Source organism: Giraffa tippelskirchi, chromosome 6 (assembly GCF_054371585.1).
Source record: "Giraffa tippelskirchi isolate mGirTip1 chromosome 6, T2T-mGirTip1v1.2.pri, whole genome shotgun sequence".
NCBI classification, from domain to species: Eukaryota; Metazoa; Chordata; class Mammalia; order Artiodactyla; family Giraffidae; genus Giraffa; species Giraffa tippelskirchi.
In genome coordinates, this window is record NC_137280.1 from 93,240,449 (window position 1) to 93,254,334 (window position 13,886).

The 13,886-nt window shown below is 51.1% G+C and overlaps 1 protein-coding gene across 1 annotated transcript in view; it reads left to right on the forward strand.

Annotated features, from left to right (window-relative positions):
• The first annotated feature begins 1,363 nt into the window (after positions 1-1,363).
• CERS4 (ceramide synthase 4) overlaps positions 1,364-13,886 on the forward strand; it is a 34,373-nt gene continuing 21,850 nt past the window's right edge. Inside the window, exon 1 of the mRNA XM_081499236.1 lies at positions 1,364-1,486. The gene's annotated coding sequence lies outside the window, so the exon portion shown is untranslated. The remainder of the gene's footprint in view (positions 1,487-13,886) is intronic.

Here is a 13,886-nt window from a genome sequence, read left to right on the forward strand (position 1 = left end):
AAGACTGAGCAGCTAAACAACAAAGGAGCTCTTGGAGGAAGGGGAGAGAATAAAAGGGTGAATATGGGTGGTGGGGCCGAGAGGGAAGGGGGGCTCTGAGGACCAGACTGAGAGCTGAAGAAGAAGGATGCACACATTTGGGACAAGAAGGGACAGCCCAGAAGAAGGAACAGAAGGTGCAAATGCTGGGGAGCTGGATGGAGTGGGACAGCTTCAAGCACGCTTGCAACAGATGGCTCTGCTGTCCTCCCCCTTTGTGTGTGTGGAAATCAATCTCAGAAGATGTGAAGCAACTTGCCTAGGGCCCCACAGTCAAAACAACCTGGGGTTCATCCATCTCGTCCCGGGTCTGCTACAGGGAGAGATTTATTGTTCAAAGGTGAGCCGCTTGCCTAGACGTCGTGGGGTTGGCCGGTGGTTCTGGAACCCCCTTCCCTTCAACTGGCGACAGCTGGACTGCAAGTCTCTTAGATGCTGCCCAGGTGCTCACAGACTACCTGTGCGCGATGCGGGATTGCCCAACATTCACGGCTTGCCCTGGCTCCCTGACCCTGTGTGCCTGGGGGGTCACCTTCTGGTCCTCCCTGCAAGAGGGACCCTAGGGTTTCGCCACCACCAACACCGTCCTACCTCCCCGCCTTTATCTTCCCAGCTCTGCTGCCTATCTCTGCACCCCACTGAACCACAGACTCGCCCACCTGCCCTATACGCCTCCCAGCTCGCAAGGGGGTTCCTTGGCTTCCCAACTCCGCAGTTGGTCCCATGAACCAAAAAGGGGACCAGCTCGGCCTGAGAGCTGGGACAGGTCACCAGACCTCGGGGTCACTGGGGTGGCTTCCGAGGCCTGAGGTGGTGAGTCAGGGGCCTTCCGCACAACACCCAGCGGTGCACTAGGTCGGGTCCAGACGTCCATGGTGTGTCGGCAGTTACACGGATGGATCAGAGTTGGGCCAGCAAAGAGGACCCGGGAGGGCGCTGGAGAAGACTTGCAGAGAACGGAAGAGAAATGGGGGCCGGACTGAGTGCGCAGCAGATGGGGGTAGGTTCAAAGGAAAGAGCTACCACACTGCGAAGAAACCTGTGGCGGGGTTCAGGCTAAACTGCGCCGGGGGGCGGGGCTGGGCGGGGCGGGACTGGAGGTGGGGCCCAGGGACGAGGGGCGGGGTTGGAGGCGGGGTTCCTTATGCGGGGCGGGGGTCTAGGAAGCGCTGGTCGCGCAGAGGGGCCGGAGCGCCGCTAGGACCCCGAGCCTCGAAGGACTCAGCCCGGCCCCGCCCCGGCTCCGCCCACCAGACCCCGCCCCCGATCCCGCCCCGCGCTGCCCCCAAAGCCTGCTTCCCGGCCCACCGCAGAGGCGGTGCCTGGAGCAGAGGCCGGGTGCCTGGTGCCGGCTGCGCGCGTCTCCTCCTCCGCATCTGCGCCAGGCGAGCCGTCCGCCACCCACCCCACCGCCGCCCTGCTGCTCCCGGCCGCCTGCGCCCCCCAGGTAAGTGAGACCCCAGCGCTCCGAACGCGGCCCGGACCGTCACCCTAGCCGCGAGCTCCGGCCCCGCCTCCAAGGCCATGGCGTCCGCGGCGGTCCCCAGACACAGCCGCTGTCCCCCATCCCCTCGTCCGGGACGGCCTCCCGGGGCTTCCCGTCTGGTCCCAGGCCCCAGCCGCCTCCCTGAGAGAGCCCCGCTCCCCCGAGGGCCGGGGCGCGGCGAGCGCAGGAGGACGCAGCGGCTGCGTAACGGGCGGGAGGGAGTGGGGAAGAGCCTAGCACAATGGGGGCGGGGGGGGGGGGAGAGGCTGGTGGGGAGTCCGGAATGTGTGAACGCGAGGAGCGCGATGCGGGGATCTGTCGGTCTGTCACCAGAGAATCTGTACCTGCTGGGGATGCAGCCGGGGCCCTAGTCTCAGAGCCCACAGCCCGGTCGCGTAGACTGCTAGGACCCGCGTAAACAGGCACGGATCATGCCAGCCCAGGCACAGTGCGGAGAAGACCACAGCTCTGGGAGATGGGCTAGGGTCACGGAGGAATTCTCGGAAAAGGTGTCAGCAAGGCCTGAGAGAACCAGCCAGCGAGGGGTTTTTAGGCCCAGAAAACAGCAAACGATTATGAGGCAGGTCCCAAACTGGCGTGTCTGCAGAGCAGAAAAAGAGGCCAGCGTGGCTCAAGTTCGGTGAGCCGAGTATCCGAGGTGCGAAGATCTTGGTCTCTGGCCATGAAGATAACGAGCAGTGTGTGAATTCCGTTCTCAGGTCTGTGGGGACCACGGAGGCTTAGGACAAAGTGAGTGACCGGGTCCAGCTGTGTCTTAAAAAGATCCAGCAGCTACTCTGCCCCAAAAAAAGAGATGGGAAGAAGAGACTTTGTTTGGACCCGACAGGAAGGGGGCGATGGAAAGTGGGCGGTTTGGGGTTCTTCTTTGGCAGAGGGACTTCGCCTGCCTTCCCTGCCTGCTCAGAAGTGGGGCGGGAAGAAAGGTGCATGGAAGAGATTTCTGGTGTGGGCAGCTGGGAGTGTGGAAGGATGGGGAAACTGAGGGCGAAACAGGTCAGGGGGTATGAGGCTGTTGTGACTCAGACTGATTTGCAAAACCTGAGATGCCACCTGAGGGGGAACGTCCTGAAGACACCACTGGGAACCCAGGCCAGGTCCAAGGTGACTGAGTACAAGGGGGCAGCCTGGATCTGTTGTATGGGGCCACTTGAAATAGAAATTCTGGAGTGTAGAGGTGACTTTGAAGCCCCCAGAGTCCCCAGCCTCAACTCAGCCCTCTTCCAGGAGCATGTGTGCGTGCCTGCTCAGTTGTGTCCAACTCTGCCACCCCATGGACCATAGCTCACCAGGCTCCTCTGTTCATGGAATTTTCCGGGCAAGAATACTGGAGTGGGTTGCCATTCCCTTCTCCATGGAATCTTCCCACCCCAGGGATTGAACTCATGTGTCCTGCATTGGCAGGTGGATTCTTTACCACTGAGCCACATGGGAAGCCCCTTCCAGGAGCAGCTACTATGAATAAACTTGGCTGTGATGGGAGTTTCTGGAACCTCACTAAGTATACCTGGGTCCCTGAGGCCCCAGCCAGGCTGGAGGGAGGAAGCAGTCGGAACCTTCCTTGCCTGGCCTCCCCGCTCACCTATTTCCAGCTGGGAGGCAGCCTTGGTCATTGCATTGGCCTTAGGGCCCTAGAGAAAGTTTTCTGGGCTTCAGATTGCCCATCTATAAAATGGGTCCATAGTACCTGTATCTGGGAATGATGTTCCAATCAAAGGCAGCCTCAGCTAGGAAATAAAAAGGGGTTTGGCCAATCTCAGGGGCAGCCTTATGCCTTGGGTGAGGGTGAGGGGCTGCAGCCCTGGTGGGAGTTCAAGGTCCAGTGAGCCTCCATTTCTTGCTCTGAGAAATGGGAAGAACTCATAAGTGCATCCATCTCCAGAACCCACAGGCATCGGCAGATCAAGTGAGTCAGACATGTAAAGTGTTTGGTTGGCTCAGTGCCCAGCGCGAAGTGCTCACTGGGCACAGGAACTGCTGTCATGATTGTAGTTGGCCGTGGGGAGCGGGCCAGTCCTCCCACCACCCCTGAGACGCCCACAGGAAGGCAGGCGCTGGGGGGCATGCTCCTCTCTTATCTGGGCACTGCAGGCTGTCCCCTTTCTGGCTGCTGGAAGCTGCCTCCGAGCTCATCCTGCCAATTTGGATGCAGTGCTCTCAGGCTAGTGACTTCACCTCTGGTTCAAGTTCTTCACTTGTAAAATTGGGAATAATAGCAGTCATCATCTCAGAGGTGAGCGCAATGCCCGTCTGGTAATAATAACCACCTGGTAAAGCAGAGTGGATGTCCGGGGTGGGGAAAGAGGGAGGAGCCCAGAGAAGTGACCTGACTCAGCCTCAGGAGGGGTCAGGGGTCAGGGGTCCTTCTTGTTGGCGGTGACCATTGGCCTGGTTACTAAAGATTATTAAGAGTTCACGGGCAGGACTTTCTTGGAGGTCCAGTCGTTAAGAGTCTGCCTGCCAATGCAGGGGATGTGGGCTTGATTCTGTTCTGGGAGGAGTCCATGTGCTGTGGGGCAACTAGGCCCGTGCACCACAGCAATGGAGCCCATACTCTAGAGCTGTGACTACTGAAGCCTTCATGCCATAAAGTCCGCAACAAGAGGAGCCACTGCAATGAGAAGCCCACGTGCCACAACTAGAGAAAGCCTGTGCACAGCAACAGAGACCCAGCGCAGCCAAAAATAAGAAAATAAATAAAATTTTTTAATTAAAAACTAGAGTTCACGGGCAGAGAGACCAGTGAACAGAGATGTGGAGGGGAGTCACCTTGGGTAAATGGGAGAAGCTGGGGACAAGGAGCCAGGAAATCAGCATGAGAGAAACTGCACTGGTCCAGACCATGATGAGGCTGGACCATGTGGAGGTGTGGATGAGTGAGAAGTGAGTAGATCCTGGATAGACTTGAAGTTGGGCTTCCCCAGTGGCTCAGCGGTAAAGAAACCGCCTGCAAAACAGGAGACACAGGAGATGCGGGTTTGATCCCTGGGTCGGGAAGATCCCCTGGAGAAGGGGATGGCAACCCACTCCAGTATTCTTGCTTGGGGAATCCCCATGAACAGAGGAGCCTGGTAGGCTATGGTTCATAGGGTCAAAAAGAGTTGGACGCGACTGAAGCAACGTAGCATGCACGCACACCTTTGTCAATATGATTCTGTCACACCAGGTCTCCACCCTGAAACAGCAGGACCTCACCCCTCTCCCCACATCCTCCTAGGCTTCCCAAATCATATGTGGCTTCAGGGCCCCATGAGTATGACTGGGGAGGGGGTCAAGCCCCTGTCAGCCAGCCCCTGGGGATCCCCTTCTACCTTGTGCTGGTCCCCAGTTCCACCCACCCCTTCTGTCATTGATTCATTCAGTATGTGCTGATGAAGTATGCGTGCTGGGAGGCAGTGGGGACTAACAGTGAACAAAATGAAGCTTCTTTGCCATCCCCCACCACCACTACGTCATGGGTGGAGCTGATGTTCTGGGAAGGGGGCAAGAGAAACCTGAAGGATGAGAAGGAGCTGGCCAGGCGGACATTTGGAGGAAGGGCATTTTGGGCAGAGGGATCAACATGTGCAAAGATCCTGAGGCAGGACCCAGTGTGTTAGAGGTTTAGCAAAGAGGCCCATGTGACTGGAGCAGCATGAGCCAGGGGTGAGAGTGTCAGATGAAAAGACTGAAGGTCCTTAGGGCCCCTCAACCCAACAGTTGCAGACCCTGGCTGGGTCCCTGCTCAAGGGGGAGTGAGGTTTCTGGGCCCCACTGCTGTGCAGTTTGCTTTAGTGCGTTGTTCCCCGTGTGGAGTGGACAGTGTGCCCCAGAGGCGGAGGAGGCTGGCAGGAGGAAGGAAGAGAAGGCCAGCCCTTTCCTGGTGGGCAAAGCTGATGCTGGGAAAGATTGAAGGCAAGAGGAGAAGGGGGCGACAGAGGATGAGATGGTTGGATGGCATCACCGACTTGATGGACATGAGTTTAAGCAAACTCCGGGAGATGGTGAGGCACAGGGAAGCCTGGCGTGCTGCAGTCCACGGGGTCGCAGAGTCGGATACAACTGAGCGACTGAACAACAACAAAGCTTCTCCCCTTCCTTCTGCACATACTGGGGGCTCTGCTGACCTGGGAGGCTTCCTGGAAGGGCTGGAGGGAGTGGAAGGAAGGAACAAAGGGGAGGGCGCTAATGGAGGCAGAGAAGGGGGCCAGGGAGGAAGAGGAGGAGGACGCAGAGCCCAGAGGTGGGTGTTGGGGCAGCATGTTCATAGGGAGGTGACAGGAGATGGCAGGCAGGGGCCTGCTGAACCTTGAGGACGAGCAGCCAAAACCCAAGCAGGTGTATTTTGAGGATGGCCCCTCCACCAGCCCACAGTCACTCCCTTTCCAGGTGTAGGAGAAAGGATTTGGCGTCCCGCCCCATACCCGCTGTGAACAAGGACCTGGTCAGCTGCGCCTGCTCACCCTTCCCACCCACACCATTCATCCGGGTGTGCACCAAACCCCTCCAGTTTCAGAGACTCAGTGGTTGTGGTGCGTGGGGTTAGTTGCCTTCTGCATGTGGGCCCTTAGTTCCCTGACCAAGGATTGAACCCTGAGGTCACAAAGAGTTGGACACGACTGAGCATGCATGCATGAACACAGGCCTGCAGACCTGTCAGGGTCTCGGAGGAGGCAAGGGTTGAGACAGAGACAAACTGGGAGCTTTGGAGAAAAAAGCCAGCCTGGGCAGATCTGCTCTTGCATTGCAAGGCAAATTTTTAACCACTGGCCCACCAGGGAAGTCCCTGAAGACAGGCTTAGATTTCAATGAATCCCAACTCTCCACTTCCTACCCGGCCCCTCCCCTGTGCCTCGGTTTCCCCAGCTGCAAAATGGAGATGACAGGAACACCGGGCACTGGACACCAGCCGCAGGTTCCTGGGGGCCTGACCAGAGAGTGGAAGGAGTTGGGGGCAAATTAGACCCGGGGGCGGGACACTTAGGACTCTCCTGTGTATTCCTAGAATTCAGAAATGTGTGAAGAATGAGGGGAGGGGGGCTACTTTACTTCTGGTAGCCCAAGTCTCTCTTAAAGGTAATATGTGTGTGTGTGTGTGTGTGTGTGTGTATATATATATATATACATACATATATAAATTTTTTTTTTCCCCCCTCTTCATAGGTTTTGAATCTTTCATTTTAGGATAAAATTTCTTTTTCGTAACCCATTCTTCAGGACAAATGCCACGACCCTTTAGGGTGTATGTGATCAGCATGTTACCTTCCAAATGGCTAATTTCTGGCCATCAAGTCCAGTTTCCCCTCTTCTGCTGCGTGTCAAGTTTTCTCAGGTCCTAGAGGCTTCTCTGCCTGGAGAATCCCAGGGACGGGGGAGCCTGGTGGGCTGCCATCTATAGGGTCGCACAGAGTCGGACACGACTGAAGCGATTTAGCAGCAGCAGAGGCTTCTCTGGGCTGCAGTTTTTGTTTTTAGAGTTTTATTTTATTTTGAGGTGGACCATTTTAAAAATCTTTATTGCATTTATTACAATATTGTTTCTGTTTTATATTTTGGTTTTTTGGCCTTGAGGCATATGGGATCTTAACTCCCTGACCCAGGGTGAAACCCACAACCCCTGCATTGGAAGGCAAAGTCTTAACCACTGGACTATCAGGGAAGTCCCTGGGCTATAGATTTTAAGGCTATTCTTGAAGGAGGTATCAGGCTGTACTCAGGTACCTGCTTCCTCTGATGTAGTTCTCATTGGCAAAGTAGTGACTCTGAATGTTGAAGCTGTCACCTTTTCTACACAACCAAATTCACATGACTCCACACACGTGTTGAGGTTTTATAGAATAAGATGCATTTATTTGATCTAAGAGCCTGGCTTCCCAGGTGGCGCTAGTGGGAAAGAACCCACCTGCCAATGCAGGAGACATAAGTAACTCCAGCTTGATCCCTGGGTGGGGAAGATCCCCTGAAGGAGGGCAGGCAGCTCACTCCAATATTCTTGCCTGGAGAATCCTGTGGACAGGAGAGCTTGGTGGGCTACAGTCCAGAGGGTCACATAGAGTCAGACATGACTGAAGCAACTTAGCACACACACACACGAAGAGCCCACAGAGCAAGCCTGAGTTGTGGGTCCCGGGTTTGGTGAGGTTGACTCTGAGATTAAGGATTTTCAGAATCTTTTCCAGGGGGTACAGCTATGGACTATAGTCTTCGTGCTTAAGTTGATAAAATCAGGAAGATGCTTGTGATGACGTCTACGAACAAAATAGGCTGCGAACAAAATAGGCTGCAGACGCTTGCCTGTTTCAGCCAGTTTCAACCAGTGACACTATTCAGTCAAGGCTCTGAGTGAAATTAACTGACTGAAATTTTGAAATTCGATGAAAAGGTCATGCCTTCAGACCTTGGGAAGTCCAAAAAGCACACAAGGCATCTGCATACCAGCCTCGCTCAAACATTTCCTAGAGATGGGTCAAAAAATAGTGAGAAGCCATCACTGTATGGGCATTTGCAGCCGCAGCTTTCATTCAGAGCAGTCCTTTTTTTTGTTGTTATCATTTATTTCTGGCTGTGCTGAGTCTTCGTTGCTGCACAGGCTTTTATCTAGTTGCAGCGAGCGGAGACTACTCTTCCTTGCTGTGCGCAGCCTTCTTACTGAGGTGGCTTCTCTTGATGGGGAACGTGGGCTCAAGGTCCCTCGGACTTCAGTAGTTGGCTCAGGGGCTCTAGAGCACACGCTCTGTAGTTGTGGTGCACAGGCTTAATTGTTCCATAGCATGTGGGATCTTCCTGGACCAGGGATCAAACCCATGTCTCCTGCATTGGCAGGCGAACTCTTTAGGAGGGCATGGCAACCCACTCCAGTATTCTTGCCTGGAGAATCCCATGGACAGAGGAGCCTGGTGGGCTACAGTCCATCGGGGCGCAAAGAGTCAGACATGACCGAACGACTTAGCACACACGCACTGCATTACAGCCATTTTCTGAGATTTGAACAGACCTCGGGAATTGTGGTCATGGACTCCAGGCTGAGAACCATGGATTCTCATGGCTGCAGGAGGTCGGCGGGGTAGAGGGGGCCTGGGCAGAGCCAGATCGTATAGACCTTGGTGATCAACCCCTGGCACGGAGGGAAGGTTGGCCTCCCACCCCCAGCAGCCCCAGTCTCTAGTGTGGGGGAGGGCTTGTAGAATGAGCCTCTTTGGGACTACTGTGGGGTGGATGGGGAAGAGGAAGTACTCTTGTTACAGAAACACCCCTGGATCTTAAAGGGCCCACACACAGACTCCCCCTGGGGACCCTTCCCTTGGCTTTGGAACCTCCACCCACCCAAAGGGTGAGCCTTCTCACACAAGCCCTGCTTGGCTCCCCGCCCTTACCTGGGTGGGCGGGTAGGTAGGCAGTGGGGTGATGACTCCATCACTGAAGGCACTGCTAGCCTGGGGCCACCCGGCAAGAGTGGATCTGCCCAGGCTGGTTTTATTCTCCGAACTCACAGTTTGCCTCTGTCTCAACCCTTGGTTCCCCTGGGACCCTGACAGGTCTGCAGACCTGTGTTCATGCATGCGTGTTCAGTTGTGTCCAACTCTTTGTGACCCCATGGACTGTAGCCCTCCAGGCATCTCTGACCATGGGATTCTCCAGGCAAGAATACTGGAGTGGGTATCCATTTCCTCCTGCAGGGGATCTTCCTGACCCAGGGATTGAACCTGGGTTGCCTGCATTGGTAGGTGGATTCTTTACCACTGAGCTACCTGGGAAGTCCTCCTTTAGGTTACTCGCTTTAATGCTGTTACCAGAAAAGCAGCATTCCGTTTCACTTCTCTTTGCTTCTGTTCCCTGTTGTTGAATACTTTTGAAACATCTACTAATTGAGAAGGGTTCAATTCAAATACACTGCCAGGGTCCTCTGTCCTTGAGATTCTCCAGACCAGAATACTGGAGTGGGTGGCCATTTCCTTCTGCAGGGGACCTTCCCAACCCAGGGATTGAACCTGGGTCTCCCGCATCGCAGGCGAGTTTCTTTACTGTCTGAACTACTAAACTACCAGGAAAACCCATACACCATCTAATTTCTGTAATGTTTTAATCTTTGGGGCACTTCGCCTGATGCAGGTCATCTGAGGTCCCAAGGACAGCTCATATGCCAGGACTATTCACAGGAGAATCATTCCCCTTCTGGGGACATCGAGGCCCAAGGCTCCTGATGCTGCTGCTGTGTCTTTAAGGCCCAGATGACAACACTTGCCAACTTCCGCTTGAATGCTTGAACAGGAGGGTTCAGACCTGGGCTGGCAGGCTCCCTAGAGTTCAGTACCTGCCAGGACCAAATGTCATCCTACTTACATTGTGTTTGTTTTATGGCCACTGTCTGCTTATGATGCTGACACTGGCTCTCTTTTTTCCTTTCCCATTATAATTTATCACATGATATTGAATACAGTTCCCTGTGTGTCCTTGTCGTTTATCTGTATATAGTAGTTTGAATCTGCTAATCCCAAACTCCTCATGGATTCCTCCCCTCACCCTTTTCCCCTTTGGGAACTGTAAATTTGTTTTCTATGTCTGGGAATCTGTTTCTGTTTTGTGAATAAGTTCATTTGTATCCTTGTTTTAGAGTCCACATGTAAGTGATAGATGGTATCTATCTTTGGCGGACTTCATTTAATATGATATCTAAGGTCCCTCCATGTGACTGCAAATGGCCTTATTTCATTCTCTTTATGGCTGAGTGATATTCCATTGTTGATATGTACCACATCATCTTTATCCATTCCTCTACTGATGGACTTTTAGGTTGTTTCCATGTCTTGTTTGCAAATGGTGCTGTTGAGAACATTGGGATGTGTGTATCTTTTCAAATTAAAGTTTTCATATTTTCTGGGTGCCTGCCCAGGAGTGGGATTGCAGGATCATACGGTAGCTCTATTTTTAGTTTTTTAAGGAACCTCCATACTGTTCTCTATAATGGCTGCACCAATTTACATTCCCACCAACAGTGTACAAGGGTTCCGTTTTCTTCACACCCTCTCCAATGCTGACTTTTCTCTTTCAGGGAAGGAAATGTGGATGGAGGGAGGCAGCCTGGGGAAAACCAGAGGCAGGGGACTTCCCTGGTGGTCCAGTGACTAAGATTCTGAACTCCCAATGCAGGGGGATCGGGGTTCAATCCCTGGTCAGGGAACTAGATCCCTCATGTGGCAACTAAGACCTGGTGCGACCAAATAAATAAATAAAAATACATATTGATAACATTAAAAAAAAAAAAAAGCAATACCAGAAGCAGAGAGACCAAGGTGGAGGTAACCACAAGAATTGAGATCAGAGATGGGTCCTTGGTAGTGGGAATTGAGTGGAGAAGGAACTCGCTTGATTGTTACGAGAGAGACAGATGCAATTGCAGGACCTGGAGAGTAGCTGAGTGTCTGGGGTGGCAGGGGGTGGGGGTGATGAGGAAGGGTCCTGAATCTGATGACTCTCAGATTCTTGTCCCCAAAGACTGGGTACATGGTGGGATGTTGGCCAAGAAGCACACTTGCGGTGGATGATGACTTGAGTGAGATATATCTGGGCAAGGCATAGCCAAGCACTGTTGGGTTAACCATTTTGGCATTGGGAGAGAAACCTGGAAACCGAGAATCTGGAAAACCAAAGCACAGGCTCACAGATAGTGGGGGTGAGATTTCCCAGGGAGAAAAGCTGGTGTGAAAGGGTTCAGGACTGGCCTCATTTAGGGTCAAAGGAGAAGAAAAACAGCGTGGATTAGATTAGCCAGGATGCCATGGTTCTTGGAAGGAGAGACAGACAAAGGGGGCAGATAGACCACTAGGAAGAATTGATGCTTTCAAATTGTGGTGCTGGAGAAGACTCTTCAGAGTCCCTTGAACAGCAAGGAGATCAAACCAGTTAATCCTAAAGGAAATCAGTCCAGAATATTCATTGGAAGAACTGAAGCTGAAGCTCCAATACTTTGGCCACCTGATGCAAAGAGCCAACTCATTGGAAAAGACCCTGATGCAGGGAAAAATTGAGGGAAGCAGGAGAAAGGGACGACAGAGGATGAGATGAGTGGATAGCATCACTGACTCAATGGACATGAATTTGAGCAAACTCCAGGAGATAGTGGAGGACAGAGAAGCCTGGTGTGCTACAGTCCATGGGGTCTCAGAGGGCCGGACACGACTTAGCAACTGCACAACAAGAACACACACCACTAGGAGGTCAGGAATCCACAGACAGAGAACTGAACACTGGGGTTGGTGTGGGCCAGAGGGTAGTCACTGATGACCCAGGCAAAGCCCAGAGTAGATGGGGTGAAGCGTAGGCATAAAGGCAGCAGGGCCTGTTTTCTAAGAATGCAGAGACTGAGGTTCCGTGAGCCCATGTGCATCTAGAACACCAGGTGGTACGGAGCTGAGCTCACTTACCAGCTATGTGGCCCTGGGTAGATAAGTCAGTTCATCCGTGACAGGAGAACAGTATCTGCATTTAGGATGGTACATTTTATGTTAGGTATATTATGCAACTAAAAAAAAAAATTTAAGTCACCTTGAAATACACTTCTTGTAAAAATCAGTGACTCACAAAATAAGTGGACCAGCTTCCCCCCTCTCCCACCTTCCTGATAGAATACCTCTCCAGAGTGTGGACTATATCCTTTAGAGCACTCCAATTGCAGGTGTGTTGGATCTTTTGATGTTGTCCCAAGGTCACTGAGACTCTGTATATTTTTTTAAATTGTGGTAAAATACATGCAAGCTAAACATTTTACCATTTTAACCATTTTTAATTCCATAACTAGGTAGCATTAAGTACATTCACAATATTGTGCAGCCAGCACTGTCCATTTCTAGATACACGTTTTTACTCAATCTTTAGTTTCTTCTCTCTTCTTCTGTTCAATATTTGCTATTATCAGTCTCCAAATTAGTTAGCTGTCTTTTCTACTGTCTCCAATCTGCTATTAAGCCCACAGTGGGGGAAAAAAAAAAAAACACCGAGAAACTTTTTTGGCTTTTTTTCTGGATAAATAATGCTTTCTTTTTCTTCTTGTACAATGTATATTGTATTTTATTTATTTTTTAAGGTATAGTTGATGTACAGTGTATGTTTCAATATTATATGAATCACAGTATAGTGATTCACAATTTTTAAAGGTTGTATTCCATTTGTTGTTATCATAAAATATTTACTATGTTCCCTGTGTTGTACAGTATGTCCTTGTAGCTTATTTATTTTATATATAGTAGCTTGTACCTCTTATTTCCTACCCTTGTCTTGCTCTTCCCCCTTCTCTCTTCCTACCAGTAACCACTAGTTTGTGGGTCTGTTTCTTTTGTGCTATATTCACTAGCTTGTTTTATTTTCTAGATTTCACATATAAGTGATATCATACAGTATTTGTCTTTCTCTGTCTGACTTATTTCACTAAGCATAAGCATAATACCCTCCAAGTCCATCCATGTTGTCGCAAATGGCAAAATTTCATTCTTTTTATGGCTGAGTCCACAGTCAATTTTTCTATTTCAAATATTTTATTTTTCAGTTTTAGAATCTCCATTTGGTGCATTTTTTTTTTTTTTTTATAATTTCTGCTTCCATACTGAGGTTTTTTATTTGTTCATTCATTAGAAGGTACTTTCCCTTCACATCCTTGAATATATTTATAATAGCCGCTTCAAAGTCCTTATCTGCTCATTCCAACATCTGGGTCATCTCAAGGTCAGTCTTCAGTAATTTCCTTCTTTCTTGAGCATAGGTCATGTGTTCCTGTTTCTTCACATGTCAAGTAATTTTGGATTGTATTCTGGACATTATGAAAGATAACTTGTAGACACTCTGGATTCTGTTGTGTTCCTCTGAAGAACATTGATTCTTCCCCACATTCCTTTTTTAAATTTTCACAGGCAAGTAAACTGTCTGAACTCAAGTTCCAAAGTCTTTCCCCTGGGGTGGGAGGAGGGTGATATTTTACTTTCCTTTAGCTTTAGCCAGGCTGGTTGGAGTCTGCCCTGCACATGGTTCAAGGGTTAGCAAGAGACTTGCACAGCAATTTTGGATAGAATTTGGACCTAATTTTTTGTTGTTGTTTTTTGACGTTTTCCTTTCCAGTGTGATCTGCCCCATTGTTGAACTGTTATGGTCCCTTTGGATTCTGTCTTATCATTTTTCAATCCAGTTTCTATTTCCAGTGAAAAATGGGAAACTCACCCCGTGCCATTCCCTTAGTATGGGTAGAGACTCCCCGCCAACTTCTGCCTATTTTTGGTCACTCTCTAGAGCAGTACTGCCCAGTAGAATTTTCCACAATGATGGAAATGTTCCATACCTACACTGCCCAATACGGTAGCCACAAGCCACATGTGGCTGT